Source organism: Kogia breviceps, chromosome 8, assembly GCF_026419965.1.
Source record: "Kogia breviceps isolate mKogBre1 chromosome 8, mKogBre1 haplotype 1, whole genome shotgun sequence".
In the NCBI taxonomy this organism is placed as follows: Eukaryota; Metazoa; Chordata; class Mammalia; order Artiodactyla; family Physeteridae; genus Kogia; species Kogia breviceps.
This window is the reverse complement of record NC_081317.1, coordinates 42,060,771-42,073,883: the sequence shown is the minus strand read 5'-3', so window position 1 is coordinate 42,073,883 and position 13,113 is coordinate 42,060,771. Positions and strand designations below refer to the sequence as shown.

The window sequence follows — 13,113 nt, the reverse complement described above, 5'->3', positions numbered from 1 at the left end:
GATGAACCTTGAGGACACTATACTAAGTAAAATAAGCCAGGCACAAAAGGACAAATACCCTATGACTCTACTTATATGAGTTACTTGGAATAGTCAATTTCTCAGGCAAAGTTGAGTAGTGGTTACCAGAGGCTGGGAGCATGCAGAAATGGGGAGTTACTGTTTACTGGGTATGGAGTTTCCATTGAGGAAGAAACATAAAAACTTATGAAGATGGATAGTCACAAAACCATGTGAATGTACTTAATGCCACAAAACAGTACACTTTAAAAATGGTTAGGGACTTCCCTGGTGGTTAAGAATCCACCTGCCGGGCTTCCCTGGTGGCGCAGTGGTTGAGAGTCCACCTGCTGACGCAGGGGACACGGGTTCATGCCCCGGTCCAGGAAGATCCCACATGCTGCAGAGCGGCTAGGCCCGTGAGCCATGGCTGCTGAGCCTGCACTCCGCAACGGGAGAGGCCACAACAGTGAGAGGCCCGTGTACTGCAAAAAAAAAAAAAAAAAAAAGAATCCACCTGCCAATGCAAGGGACAAGGGTTCAAGCCCTGGTCCAGGAAGATCCCACATGCCGCGTAGCAACTAAGCCTGTGTGCCACAACTACTGAGCCTGCGCTCTAGAGCCCACAAGCCACAACTACTGAGCCCACGCACCCTACAGCCCATGCTCTGCAACAAGAGAAGCCACCGCAATGAGAAGCCCACGCACCCCAATGAAGAGTAGCCCCCACTCGCTGCAACTAGAGGAAGCCCGCGTGCAGCAACAAAGACCCAATGCAGCCACAAATAAAAATAAAAATGGTTAAAGTTAATTCGCACATATGATAATTTTTGTTATGTATATTTTACCCCAATTTAAAAAACAGTGCAGCAATGCCTTAAGAGTTTAATTTCCAACCTAAAATTCTATACTCAGCAAAAATTCCAATCAACGTGAACACAGAAACAAGTTGAGTTCACACATACAATCCTCATAAACTCAGGAAGCTCCTGGAATAAACAAAACCTCTAAAACAGCAAACCAAGAAGAGGCCGTTTGCAACTGACACCACAAATTACCTACCAAAATCCATTTACAACATATTTTTCTCTTGCAGTCCTCTTGCAAAGAGGGTGAAAAGCTAAATACTTTCTCAGCCTCCCTTGTAGCTTGGGATAGCCATAGGCCACTTTTCTCTAAAATAATCTGAATAGTCATAGCGCCTTTATTCACAGTCTCCCAAAACTGTAAATAAACCAACTGTCCTTCAAAGAGTGAGTAAATGTAGCATAACCATACAGTTGAATATAACTCATGAATGAAAAGGAATCACTACTGAACAACACGAATGAATCTCAAATGCATTATGCTAAATGAAAGAAGCCAGACTTAAAAGGCTGCATACTGTATGATGCAATTTTTATGACATTCTGGAAAAGACAAAACTAGAGAAAGAAAGCAGATCAGAGATTGCCAAGAACTGGGGGATGACAAGGGGGTCTAACACAGGAGACAGGAGGCTCCCCCAAACGACAGTCAAAAAATATCAAGATGACATCTTGACAGCTGACAGCTGACAGGACGCCCTATAGAGCAACCAAATCTAATCAGAGCAGGAAAATAGAGGGATACCAAAGAGACACCTTCAAGAAAATGTTCCTGACCATCTAAAGAAGTTAATTTGCACATATGAAAAAGTATATGGACTTCCCTGGTGGCACAGTTGTTAAGAATCCACCTGCCAATGCAGGGGACACGGGTTCGAGCCCTAGTCCAAGAAGATCCCACATGCTGCGGAGCAAACTAAGCCCGTGCGCCACAACTACTGAGCCTGTGCTCTAGAGCCTGCAAACCACAACTACTGACGCCCATGTGCCTAGGGCCCATGCTGCGCAACGAAGAGGAGACCCCGCTTGCCACAACTAGAAAAAGCCCACGCTCAGCAATGAAGACACAATCCAAACAAAAATTAAATAAGTAAATTTATTTTTAGCAAGAAGAAAAAAAAGTATACAGTTTAATCAGTGGTAGGTACATAGAAACCTAAGCAACTGTGGGAAAAAAAACCAAAACAATTATTTTTCCCCATAAAAGGCAACAAAGCTCAACTGTAATGCTTATATCATTACAGCAACTTTTTATTTAAATTTACTATGTGCTGAGCACCAAGCTAAATGTTTTACATAAATTTCTCCCTGTAATCCTCAACACTCTATAGAATTTGGCATAATCCCCATTTTAAGGATCAGAAATAAAACTTGAAAAGGTTCTACACAGACCAATGAGATGTAATATAATTAAATCCCAATCACTTATTTCCTAGGGTACAGAGCCTACAAATCAGGCCAGGTACTAAATTACAAAATAACTGTTGCCTTCATAATCCTAAACTAGCAAAACAGTAGCAAGAGGCCAGGATGGAGGAGACAAAACTCTTAATTATGAAAACAAGCCACACAACATCCAGCTGTAGACACTGCAGTCTCCAAAACACAAGACCTATGGCTAGAGGCACCATAATTTGTAGCCGATCTTTAGCACGCCTTATCATCTCCCTAACTTTTCCTGACAGTCATATACACTCAGAACAATAGCAATGCTGAACAACATGAACATTTAAAATAACATCAAAGTAAACCCTTTAATATTTTCAGAATTTTAAATCACTGCTTGAATCAAAGGTCCATTGGAACTCCACAACTAGGAGGTCACTGGTGATCACTGCCAATACAGCTTTGAAACAGTGGTGTGGAAAAAGCCAAGGTGAGTGAGGGAGAGTGGCAGTAAACTAATCATACTTGCAAGAGGTGGTAGCTAGAAAGATACAGAGCATCAAAGCAGAATTTTGTCAGGATGAGGCATTGAGCAATTCTAATACACTGTAAGCCCCATGAAGACAGTGATTAGATCTGTCCTGTCGCTTTTGTTCTTCCAGGGCCTAACACAGGGTGTGTGCTTAATTAGTTAATATATATTTACTGAACAAAAGAGGCCTATCTATAAGCTGAAGAGGAGATAACTGAGAGGCATTAAATTGAGATAGCAATAAAGAAAAATGATTCACTTGGACAGGAAGAGAGTGCCCTCTCCTCAGGCCAACAGAATTAAGGGCAGGTATGGCAGCAGCTAAATTTTTAGGAGACTAGGAGACACAGACAATGGAGTCGGTTGTATTTGCCTTTACTTTTTTAGTAAAAGAGACAAAACACCTGCAGAGAATGCATACTAGACAAGTGGGGGGTGGAGGAATGTAAGAAAATGGCAAAGGTTTTAACTGCTACTAAGCTGAATATGAGAGGAAGCTAAAAGAAGTTAAAAGAACAGAAAAGTGATACGGAGGATCCCAACTGAAAGCAGAAATCTTGAACTTCCAGTGGCACTAATCCACATATTACCATGAAATCAACTAGACTGTCAAAAATTCAGGATCACAACTTGAATGAATAATCAAGGTAGAAGTGGGTTAAGATGAACAGATCCTTTGCTGAAATATCCCACAAAATAAAAAGAACTTGAATTTCAAACTAGAAAGAGTCCACTTACTCAAGTCACGGACGATGTTGCCAAGTGAAGAGCTGCTCATATCTACCTCTAACACTGGGGCCTTTCTCATAAGCTTTAAGCTTCAATACATATTTGAAAACATCCCTTCCTAAAGAATGTTCTCTCTCCAGTTTATTACAACCCTGGATGCCAGATTCGCAACCTCATTAAAGGTAAAAATAACACTTTAAAGTAATGTTTGTCATTAAACATGTGTTTCATTCTAATATAATATGGTGACTCAATCTTTTGGGCCATTAAGTACTTAGACAATTTGAAGAAAACTATGGACTGCCCCCTCAGAAAAAGGCATATCCACAGAAATTTCTGCCTGAAATGTCGGGAGGATTATATCTCATCTCTCCCCGGCCTTCCCCCAAAACCCATCCATGAACAACCCACTCCATCTCCTCAATGCCCATGGATGGATGCCCAGGCCAAAATCCCTGCTCTAAGAATTTAGTAGAGTTCTAAACTGTACTTAAAGCTTAAGGGTATCCCTGGATCAAGCAAAATTTAAAACTATAACTGCTAATTTGGTCATTAAACAACATCATATAATTCACACTTTTTTAATGGGCTCTGTTCTCCATTAAAAACAAAAGGCACCTGCTTTGTTCCCAAAGGAACAATTAGGGGAAAACTCTGACCCTCAATAAACTTACACTTAGTATTTAATCAACATACTACCTATGTCCTTTCTGAAGAAACTGACTGTTATCAAGATCTGCTGAGATGGTACAAACCCAATCAACTAATTGTAATGTTAAAAAGAGTCTGCTGTTTTAGGTGAATATAATTAGCAGGAAAATGTATACATCCTCCCCTCTGAACCACACTTATGAGCATGAATTGGAAATAGACTAACCATCTATGCCCTACAAATATCTGCTTGAATCAACTGGCCTAAATGCAGCACATAAAAAATTATGTACTTCAATTGAATATTACTCAGCCATGAAAAATATGAAATATTGCCATTTGTAGCAACATGAATGCACCTCAGAGATTATCATACTGAGTGAAGTAAGCCAAAGACAAATATATGACATCACCTATATGCAGAATCTAAAAAATAATACAAATGAACTTACTTACAAAACAGAAACAGACACACAGACACGGAAAACAAACTTAAGGTTACCAAAGGGAAAGTAGGGGGAAGATATCAATAAATTAGGAATATGTAATTAACAGATACACACCACTATACATAAAACAGTTAAGCAACACGGATTTACTGTATAGCACAGGGAACTATATTCAATATCTTGTAATAGCCTTTAATGGAAAATAATCAGAAAAAAATATATGTATAACTCAATCACTTTGTTGTACACCTGAAACTAACACAATATTTTAAATCAATTATACTTCAATTTAAAAAAATAAAAATACTCCCTGGGGAAGTACAAAATAATAATAACAATGTATTTCGTATCAAAAAATTTTTAATATTGAGCCTACTAGATTGAAAATTAAATTTGGGATTTAACACTGTCTGCCACTTAAAAGGTGATGCAATGGATAAGATGTCCAAGACAAAGGTATACTACAATGCCCTAACTGATCCAACCTATCCCCTTTAGACTGTATCATATACAACCAGGGAAGCCTAAAAACCCGTTACCAGCCTTCTCAAGGCCCTCTTTTTAAAAAGCCAGATTTCTCTCTCTGCTGCCAAGGCCTAAAATGGGGAAAGCATTATGTAAAAAATCAGCACTTTTCAAAGCAGAATCAAACCTACTAAGTTTTTGGTTTGGCTCTGTTACTGCTCCAAGAGCTACTACAAGGCATGTGAACTTGCCAGAACCCTGCCTCCAGAAACAGAGGCTTCAAAAACGAAGGGCAGGAGAGGAATTGGAAAACAGAAAAACAAAACCAATTCCAGTGACTAAATATAAAATGTTATATCAAGTTAAATAAAAAGCTGAAAATAGGGCTTCCCTGGTGGCGCAGCGGTTGAGAGTCCGCCTGCCGATGCAGGAGATGCGGGTTCGTGCCCTGGTCTGGGAGGATCCCTCATGCCGCAGAGCGGCTGGGCCCGTGAGCCTGCGCATCCAGAGCCTGTGCTCCGCAACGGGAGAGGTCACAGCAGTGAGAGGCCCTCATACCGCCAAAAAAAAAAAAAAAAAAAAGCTGAAAATGGAGCGTGGCAATATATATGGCAAAATGAAAACTTTAATGTAGAATGGTCATAATATTTCATGCTTAGGGAACATGTTAAGTTTTAAGAATCCATTTTAGTAACAAATCATTTTTACAAAAGGGTAAAACAAGAATATCCAATCGGAAACTATTTCCTTAATATTCTTTTGGTCATATTTCATAAGAAGTCTCCATTGCCCCTTTAAGTGGCCTATTTATTGACTTATTTATTTATAATAATAATAAGCAAGCAAGCACACACATCTGTATCTATGCTCATCTCTACCCAGATTATAACCATCAGGGCCCCAAATTCTTATTTCCCTCAGTCTTGCACTCCACCGCCATCCCCAGAGTATCTTTGCATCCACAGCTGCTGACAAAGGTTAGAGGTTCTGGGTCTACCATGAGGTAACTGCCAACAAAAAAATACAAAATATAAATGATAACACCCTGGATTGAAACCAGAAATAATGGAGTCACCTATAAGGGGTTAGCGAGACAGTTTTGAAAGGACCCTGCTTTTCAAGTGTACGACTCAGAGGAATGAGGAACATTAGTTAAAAAATAAAAGGTCAGTGCTCGTTTCAGCAGCACATATACTAAAACTGGAAAGATACAGAGAAGATTAGCATGGCCCCTGCACAAGGATGACAAGCAAATTCGTGAAGGGTTCCATTTTTTTTAACACAACGTTGTAAAGCAACCATACTCCAATAAAAATTAATTTTAAAAAAATAAAAGGCCAAAAAATAAGTAAATAAAAAGCAACCTACCATACCACACTGCCACTCACCACTCTGAGAGGAATGATGGGTAGAAGGGGCTGAGTCAGCTGCAGAAACATGACAAAATATCTACCCCCAGCATGGAATAACCTACTTGGCAGGTGATGGGCTATCAGAAAGGCCTGACTGGGTAATTCCCTGGCAGTCCAATGGATAGGACTCCGTGCTTTCACTGCCATGGGCCCGGGTTCAATCCCTGGTCAGGGAACTAAAATCCCATAATCCGCACAGAGAGGCCAAAAAACAAACAAACAAAGAAGGCTTGACTGGAACACTGTAGATATAGGGGGAAAGCCTGTAAGAAAAAGAGAAGTTCCATGCATACTCAATTCTACACTATAATGTTAAGGAAAGCAAAAAAGACTGTAGATATCAGGTAAATTCACAATTATGAAAGAGAAGACTAGAGGACCACAATCCTGGAAATCAACAAGACTTCTGCTGTAAAGAACATGTACTAATCATAATTTTTTTTAAAAAATGGCTCCTGAAATCAATCCTGGATAAATCTGAGAAAGTGAGCAGAAAAAGACAAGAAATATAAGTTCAAAGCTTGTACTGGGGGGCTTCCCTGGTGGCGCAGTGGTTAAGAATCCACCTGCCAATTCAGGGGACACAGGTTCGACGCTGGTCCAAGAAGATCCCACAGACCGTGGAGCAACTAAGCCCATGCGCCACAACTACTGAGCCTGCGCTCTAGAGCCCACAAGCCACAACTACTGAGCCCGTGTGCCACTACTACTGAAACCCAAGCACCTAGAGCCCGTGCTCCACAACAAGAGAAGCCACGGCAATGAGAAGCCTGCACACTGCAACAAAGAGAAGCCCCTGCTCGCAGTAACTAGAGAAAAGCCCATGCGCAGCAACGAAGACCCAACGCAGCAAAAAATATAATAAATTATTATTTTTTTAAATCAACACCTTTAGCATACTGTCATATGGGGAAATTCTCTGTTCCCTTTCCTGGGAAAAAAAAAAAAGCTCTGTGTAGTAAATGAGAGTGCTTCTCCAATAAGCAACCCAGTTGCCAGGCCACAGGAATTCAGTTTACTCTTGTGTTCCATCCTCTCTATCACTCTCCACCCCCAAGAACTACTATCCTGGAACAAGTTCCAAGAGAATTCTTAGAATAGAAACAGACAAGAGCAAGAGATTCTAAAAATAATCCAGTAGAAACTCAAACATACATATCTCAAGCTCTTGAGTGGCAGGAAACACCAGGTTATTCAATCTATACAACCAAATTTTAACACCGATTTTAACCTCACCTCATTCAAAGTAAATTAAAGATGTGATAGATTTTAACAGGGGTAAGAAATGCTACTACATTTTTAACCTCTTTAAAAACAAAATCAGCACAATACCATATAAAGCTTCCTAGATTATCTAAAGTGCAAGAATGGTCTAAAATTACTTGTAATAGAAGGAAAGTAAACCAGCAGAATAAACCAATTTGATTAAACTACAAAGACTGTCTCTGTAAAGGGACACTTTTAGAAAATGTTTCATTAACTGTTATATTTTTTCAAGGACTTTTTGTAGATAAGATACCTCAGTGAAACAGCTACATTTTCAAGTGTTCCAGAATTTCAGAATGAACTGGACATGGTTAACAGTCACCTGCATTTCTATTAAAGTTTACATAAGCAAATACCACAAACTCATAAGCGGACCCTACCTAAAGTTAGACGTTAAAAAGGCATAAAAGGGGGGCTTCCCTGGTGGCGCAGTGGTTGAGACTCCGCCTGCCGATGTAGGGGACACAGGTTCGTGCCCCGGTCTGGGAAGACCCCACATGCCGCAGAGCGGCTGGGCCCGTGATCCATGGCCGCTGAGCCTGCGCGTCCGGAGCCTGTGCTCCGCAACGGGAGAGGCCACAACAGTGAGAGGCCCGCATACCGCAAAAAAAAAAAAAAGGCATAAAAATATATATTGTTGGGGGACTTCCCTGGCAGTTCAGTGGTTAAGACTCTGTGCTTCCAATCTGGGGGTGCAGGTTCTATCTCTGGCTGGGGAACTAGGCTCCCACATGCCACGCAGCACAGCCAAAAAAAAAAAATTGTTTGGTAAAAATTTATCTACAAACCATGTAAACCCTAACAGAAAAACAAGGATACATTTGGTCATTCTGAGAAGCTACAGGACACTTGTTGATAACATGCTGAGAACTGTGAAGACCTTGGTGAAAGCACCAAGGGCTTTATTTAAGATAGTAAGTATCACAGTGTCAGCATTGGAAGGTACCTCTGAAACCAGGAGGTTCATAGGGTATTTCATCCACTGCATCAAGAAAAAATTATATTCCAGAAATGGCAAAATGAATGTCTTTTTTTTCAAATAGAATATAATTTACCCACACAACATGAATTACTTAATCAGCCAAGAGCTCAACTACTAACAACAGAAGCTAGTCTCCATCAAGAATGCTCACAGAGGGGACTTCCCTGGCAGTCCAGTGGTTTAGACTCCGTGCTTCCACTGCAGGGGACACGGGTTCGATCCCTGGTCAGGGAACTAAGATCTCCCATGCTGCATGGTGCAGCCCAAAAAACAAAACAAAAAAACAAAGAATGCTCACAGAGATGCTGTTCAGTCGGTCCTTAGGCCAATGGAGCCAGGACTATCTTAGTTAGACTGGCAAGGATGGGTACGGGGTCCTTCATCTGTATCAAAGACTCATTCACTCATTCTCAATAGCCTGAAACCATTAAGTAAAGACAATAATATACCAACAAATGCATACTGTTTACCAAGTGCCAGACACCACTGAAGTGCTTTATGCATACAGAATTAAGTCATTACCTCGCTGACAACACTCTGAAATACATCCTAATACTACTCCCATTTTACAGACAGGAAATTAAGACATACAAGGATTCACAGCTAGTTAAGTGGTAAGGTCAAGATTCAAGCCCAGGCCATCTGGCTCCACAGTCTCTGTTCTCACCCACTATGCTATGCTGCAAGCATATATATCAATTATAGATATACAACAGACTCCAACTCAGCTTCCTCTTCTTTAAGATGGCATAACTACTGTTGGCGTCACCTTCATAACTCATACCTGATACAAAAGATCTGGTTCTGGGTCAGAATCTCACCTAGCTTCCCAGCCTTTCAGATACCAACATGCACTCCCTTGGCTGTCTATTGTAATGTTTTTTGGGTTTGAAGTTTTTTTAATAGATTTATTTTATTTATTTTTTATTTTTTGGCTGCGCTGGGTCTTTGTTGCTGTGCGTGGGATTTCTCTAGTTGCGGCGAGCAGGGGCTACTTTGTTGCAGTTTGCAGGCTTCTCTCTCTTTTTTTTTTTTTTTCAGTACGCGGGCCTCTCACTGTTGTGGCCTCTCTCGTTGCGGAGCACAGGTTCCGGACGCGCAGGCTCAGTGGCCATGGCTCACGGGCCCAGCTGCTCCGCAGCATGTGGGATCTTCCCGGACTGGGGCACGAACCTGCGTCCCCTGCATCGGCAAGCAGACTCCCAACCACTGTGCCACCAGGGAAGCCCTGCAGGCTTCTCATTGCAGTGGCTTCTCTTGTTGCAGAGCACGGGCTCTAGGCACATGGGATTCAGTAGTTGTGGCACACGGGCTCAGTAGCTGTGGCTCGCAGGCTCTAGAGCGCAGGATCAGTAATTGTGGCCCACGGGCTTAGTTGCTCCGCAGCATGTGTGATCTTCCCAGACCAGGGCTCGAACCCGTGTCCCCTGCATTAGCAGGTGGATTCCTAACCACTGCACCACCAGGGAAGCCCTGTTCTTGTTTTTTCTATTAAGAAGATACCAATTATTCTCAACCTTTTTCTGCAGAGGAAATTCATTTTTTCATTCCTGCAGAGAACAACACTGATTTGTATTAAGAACCTCAACAAATTTGGGAAGCCCAAAGCAGCCAACAAGAGGAAGTCTACATCCCCAACTCAGGAGACAGTAAGGCAGCTACGGTGCCAAGGAGTGGCAAGGAACTCTAGTATGAGACCCAATTCCACGCAGCTAAACTTCTTGTGCCCTGCGTGCCAGGAGCTGACCAAGCTAATACTTTTATTCTCCACAGCTGCTGAGGGCAAGGTCAGGCCTCTAGCAGTTGGTGGACTCCCCTACACCCAGGCTTGGCTGACAATGTTATCTGCTATTCTGTACATATAATCTGCCCACAGAAAAGATGAGTGCTGATGAACCCTTGAACATTATAGGACATCAAAAATTATTTGGTATAGTCATATTTCTCTTTTAGGTTACCTAAGGTCAGGGGAGAAAAAGTATTTATTTAACTGCCTATGGCTGCTTCCTTACATCTGTCCCACTCCTACACTGCTAATTTCTTGGCTCTAAGCCCTATCTTTAACCAAGACCCTAGTTCAGCCGCTATCTTATGATTCTTTGCCCTCTTATCCCTTAGAAGCCCCTCGTTGTTCATGACCAGTCTTAATCCCTTCTTCTAACAGCCCTTTCTCTCAAAAAAGGTGGGGAAGGGGGTTTCAGACTTCCAGTGGTTATGACTCCACGCTTCCAACGCTGGGGGGGGCAGGTTTGATCCCTGGTCAGGGAACTAGGATCCCACATGCCTTGCATGGCAAAAAAAAAAAAAAAATCTTAAAAAAAAAATTTTTTTTAAGGGAGGGGGCTTGGAGGGGGTACCTATACTATATGGCATTTCAGAAGACCTACAAGTTGTAATACTGTACTTTTTATTTAGATTGCAATCAAACAAGCACTCCCCAAATAAAACCAAGATGTTACATTCATTAGAGGGTCACTACACCATAGACAAAGACTAATAAAGGGTCTATTTTTTTTTAATTATAAAAAAGAACAACTTACACTGGAACTAGATTAAAATAGAATTTCTATAAATCACTTACCAGAATATAATATTAATGGCTTTCTCATAAATCTAGTAATAATTCTTGCTAAACACAGACACTCACACACACTCTTTTTTCTTGCTCTTCTGTTCACCTTCCTGTGTGTTATTCTCTGGTCTTGCTCCCACAGAATTAGTACCCACCCACATATACAGGGACACATCCACAGAGTCTGCTTTCTGCTTTCAGCCTCCATTTCTGAAACCTTCTAAGTTCCTCACAGGCTCTGGCAACAAGGAATTACTATATACCCGTTATCTTTAATAACCTCTAATAAAATATAACCTGCAAAAATACTGAATCACTGTGCTGAAATTAACACAATACTGTAAAGCTACTATACTTCAATTAAAAAAAAAAAGAAAAGGAATTACTAGATAACTATGCTATTATCTCCTGCCATGTTCTGATCCTGTGGTTGCACAGTGGGCCTAAGGAACCAACAGAATGGTCAAACAAGTAAAGGAGGAGCCCAGAAAAACTGCTACTCCATGAAAACACCAGAATGTCAACCCAGGTTTGCCAGCTTACTTATTAGCTAAAAGTGCCTTTCTATCCATGTCCGATTCTTAACGTGATATCTCCAGAAGCATCGGGAATTTCCCATCATTAAATAAACAAAGTTTAAGACTCTGGAATAGTGGATCACCATCCATCACCACCCCTCGTTGCGTAGTGCAATCATTTGAGCAACTTCTAAAAAATGAAACCAGGTCCTATTAAAATCAGGCTGCTCAGAATAGGTAAAAACCCAAACATCAGTATTCTTTTAAAAAAGTTCTCCAAGCAGTTTCTAAAAAGTTAAACAAAGACTTACCATATGACCAAGCAATTCCAATCCTAGGTACATAATACCCAAGAGAATTGAAAACATATATTCACCCAGAAATGTGCACATGGAATGTTCATAAGCAGTATTAGCCATAACGGCCAGAAAGTAGAAACAACCCAATGATGAATGGATAAACAAAATGTGATATAACCACACAATGAAGTATTATTCATATTATTCAAGTACTAAAAGGAATAAAATTTGATAAAAACTACAACATGGATGAACCTTGAAAATGTTATGCTAAGTGAAAGAAGCCAGTCACAAAAGATCACATATGTATACTGTATTATTCCATTTATATGTAATTTCCAGAAGAGGCAAATCCATAGAGCCAGAAAATAGATTAGTAGATGGGATCAGGAGAGAATGGGCAGATGCTAATGGGAATGGAGAGCTTCTTTTGGGGGTGATGAAAATGTTCTAGAAATAGTGATGTTTGCACAACCTTGTGAATATACTAAAAACCACTGAAATGCATACTTTAAAAAGATGAATTTTATGGTATATAAATTATATATCTATTTTTAAAAGACAAGCTCTCCACTTAAAAGCTTTTGCACAGCAAAGGAAACCATAAACAAGACAAAAAGACAACCCTCAGAATGGGAGAAAATATTTGCAAACGAATCAACGGACAAAGGATTAATCTCCAAAATATACAAGCAGCTCATACAGCTCAATATCACAAAAACAAAGAACCCAATCAAAAAATGGGCAGAAGATCTAAATAGACATTTCTCCTAAGAAGACACACAGATAGCCAACAAACACATGAAAAGATGCTCAACATCACTAATTATTAGAGAAATGCAAAGCAAAACTACAATGATGTATCACTTCACACCAGTTAGAATGGGCATCATCAGAAAATCTACAAACAACAAACACTGGAGAGGGTGTGGAGAAAAGGGAACCCTCATACACTGTTGGTGGGAATGTAAATTGATACAGCCACT

At 40.6% G+C, this 13,113-nt stretch overlaps 1 protein-coding gene and 1 non-coding gene across 34 annotated transcripts in view; one reads left to right on the top strand and one right to left on the bottom strand.

Annotated features, from left to right (window-relative positions):
* UBAP2 (ubiquitin associated protein 2) overlaps positions 1-13,113 on the bottom strand; it is a 161,324-nt gene that overhangs the window by 102,576 nt on the left and 45,635 nt on the right. The gene's annotated exons all lie outside the window — the stretch shown is intronic.
* LOC131762083 (U6 spliceosomal RNA) lies at positions 6,249-6,355 on the top strand. The gene has a single exon (XR_009337161.1). It is a non-coding gene; the product is annotated as a U6 spliceosomal RNA (small nuclear RNA).